Source organism: Neopelma chrysocephalum, unplaced genomic scaffold (assembly GCF_003984885.1).
Source record: "Neopelma chrysocephalum unplaced genomic scaffold, ASM398488v2 Primary Assembly neopelma1_95895, whole genome shotgun sequence".
In the NCBI taxonomy this organism is placed as follows: domain Eukaryota; kingdom Metazoa; phylum Chordata; class Aves; order Passeriformes; family Pipridae; genus Neopelma; species Neopelma chrysocephalum.
In genome coordinates this window covers 145376-148794 of record NW_020924546.1, presented here as the reverse complement: position 1 = coordinate 148794, position 3419 = coordinate 145376, and positions in this window count along the sequence as shown.

Here is a 3419-nt window from a genome sequence, read left to right as displayed (position 1 = left end):
CCCGGGTCGCCCCCCCGCTCCGCATGGGTGTGTGGAGGCGTCCCGGGGGCGCTCCGCGCGCGCGGTTTACTCCCCTGTCTCAACCACCGCCGGAGAAGGGGAGAATGGGGGAGCCTCGCAGGCCAGAGCTGCACCCCCATGGAGGAGAGGACAGCTTCGGAGCACACTCAGGTTTGCCGTTCCAGGTTTGGGGGGGAGGGGTTTGATGGGGGGAGGGGGAGGCGAGGAGGGAGGATGGGGGGTTCAGGGGAAGGAGGGGGAGGAGAGGGGAGGGGTATCGAGCAGGCCGTGGGGGTCCTCCGACTTGCAGGAGGTAGAGCGGGGCAGTCCTGTATCAAGTGTCACAGGTGAGCAGTGCACCTGATGATATGTGGTAACACAGTGAAGGAAGGATATGGTCAGGGTGGATAGTGGGGTTCCTTTACAGTGATGGGGGTCCCGGCCAGGCTGGGGCCTTGATAGGCACCCCAGCCTTGGATGAGTGGGGGGGTTGGTTGGTTGCTTTGTTTGTCTGTTTGGTTTTGGCTCACCTGCGGCTTTTGCACAGCTTCGGCATGTTCTGGATGTGTCTGCTTTGCTCTGTTGCGTCCTGAAGGGGTGGACAGGGCGGGGGTTGTTCCTGGGTGTCTCCTTGAGATTGTGTATAGTTAGGTGATAGTGGGGTGGGAAGTGAGGGACTTGCCCAGATCGCTCTGACAGGCACAGACCATGTGTGCCCCTATGTGGTTGCAAGCTATGCTGGCGATAGTACATGCCTTCGGCAGGGTCACCCATGCCAGACAGGTCAAAACCGTAGGGTCAGATACATTACATTCTTGGGCAGGATGAGCTCGTTAGCCTTCTGGCAATCATCCTAGGAGAAGGACAACTCTAATCTCAAACCCGGGCAGATGGAGCTCGCTTAGCCCTGTAAGGCCATCCATCTAAGAGAAGGTCACTCTAATCAAACCTACGTCCTGAGGACCTCGCTGCCACCGTCCAAGCTCGCTTGGCCCTGGCAGATGAACCTCAGGATTAAAGGGTGGGTTCAGTTCCGCGCATACTGCATCTCACCTAAAAAATCCATTGCGCAGGCTTGAAGGCTTTACCCACATGCAAAAAGTCCTGCAGCGACGGGCGAGGGTCGAAACGGTAGGCGAAAGATGCACTGGGAGCCGCAGACTCAACCCTGCATGCAGGCGGTTCAGGATATTGGTCATTTGAGACTGACGGAGATGAGAGTCTCTTGGGGCAGCACCCTGAACGTCCAAGCAGCCTTTTCAAGGACAGCACTGCTTGCTCCACTCGGAGAGGGGCCTAGAAAAGGTGGCCTAAACAAAGCTCATCTCCACCTTCACCCGGTTGGTTAAACGCAGACCAACGGGCATCTTCTTCCAATGCGGTTGCACAAAGAGCAAAAGACAAAGGCACACACCTGCCTCCAAAGGTGTACCTAAACTAACTCTAGCATGTTGGAACATCAGAACCATGCTCGATTCTGCGAATAGCGGACGTCCTGAGCAACGTTCTGCCCTAATTGCCCATGAACTGGCTCGTCTCAACATCGACATTGCTGCTCTCAGTGAAGTTCGCCTTCACGAGGAAGGCAGCCTCAGAGAACATGGTGCCGGTTACACACTCTTTTGGTCAGGTAAGCCCAGAACCGAAAAACATCTCTCAGGTGTCGGCTTCATGATCAAAAACTCCCTAAACTCGAAAATCTGCTGACAGGTCCCTCTGACCGCATTATCTCCCTACGCCTTCCACTAAACAACAAGCATCACGTTGTCATCTTTAGTATATATGCCCCAACTCTCCAAGCTGACCCTGCTGAAAAAGATAAATTTTACGCTGACCTGCGCTGCCTTACCCAAAAGGTGCCCTCAGATGATAAGATCATTATCCTTGGTGATTTCAACGCCAGAGTAGGTAAGAATTTTGAAGCATGGAAAGGAATACTAGGCAAGCATGGTGTTGGAAACTGCAATGATAATGGTCGACTTCTGCTAGAATTCTGTGCAGAGCAACAGCTCACCATAACTAATACTATCTTTCAGCAGAAAAATAGTCTGAAGACAACCTGGATGCACCCCAGGTCTAAGCATTGGCACCTCATTGATTATGTCTTGGTGCGTCGGAGAGATGTCCGCGATGTCCTCCACACCCGCGTGATGCCCAGCGCAGAATGCCAAACAGACCATCGGCTTGTGCGCTGTAAACTCAACTTCATTCTCAAATTCAAACCCAAAAGGGGCAGTATCCCAAGGAGAAGACTTCAAGTTAACGATCTCCAATCAGCCACAGTAAGAGAAAGATTCCAGACAAATCTTCAAACCAGGCTCGAAAACCATCCCACAAATCCTGCAGATTCCTCTCCTGAAACAATTTGGCAGCATATTAAAAGCTGCATCCTGCAATCCTCTGAAGAATCCTTAGGGTTCTCCCTCAAGAAGAACAAGGACTGCTTTGATGAAAACAATCAAGAAATCCAGGACTTGTTGAGGAAGAAGAGAACTGCCCACCAAGCACACCTTGCACTGCCATCCTGTCACGCAAGAAAAATAGCCTTTCGTCTTGCATGCAGCAAGCTTCAGCAGAAACTCCGTGACATCCAGAACAAGTGGTGGACTGATCTAGCTGCAAAAACTCAACTATGTGCAGATACAGGGGATCACAAAGGATTCTATGAGGCCCTGAAAACAGCATATGGGCCTACGTACCAAGTCCAAAGCCCACTACTCAGTGCAGATGGTCAAACGCTTCTGACAGATAAAACCTCCATTCTGAATCGATGGTCTGAACACTTTCAGACTCTTTTCAGTACCAACCGTGTAGTACAAGACTCAGCAATTCAATCCATCACACAACAACCGGTGAAATTCGAATTGGATGCTGCCCCCACTTTAGGAGAAACCCTCAAGGCCATACAGCAGGTGAAAATTGGCAAGGCAGCTGGGGTTGATGGAATTCCACCCGAAGTCTGGAAACATGGGGGCCTTGCACTCCATGCTAAATTTCATGAGCTTGTGGTGCGCTGTTGGGAACTAGGCGAACTACCTTCAGACCTCCGTGATGCAGTCATCATCACCTTGTATAAGAAGAAAGGTACTAAATCAGACTGCTCAAATTACCGTGGTATTACTCTGCCCTCCATTGCTGGCAAAATCTTGGCAAGAATACTCCTGAACAGACTAATACCCGCTATAGCAGAAGAAATTCTACCTGAAAGTCAGTGTGGCTTCAGAGCCAACAGGAGCACCACAGACATGATATTTGTTCTCAGACAACTGCAAGAGAAGTGTAGGGAACAGAACAAAGGTCTCTATGTAACCTTTGTCGACCTCACCAAGGCTTTCGATACTGTGAGCAGAAAAGGTCTTTGGCAGATTTTGGAACGTTTAGGTTGTCCCCCCAAGTTCCTTAAAATGATCATCTCACTT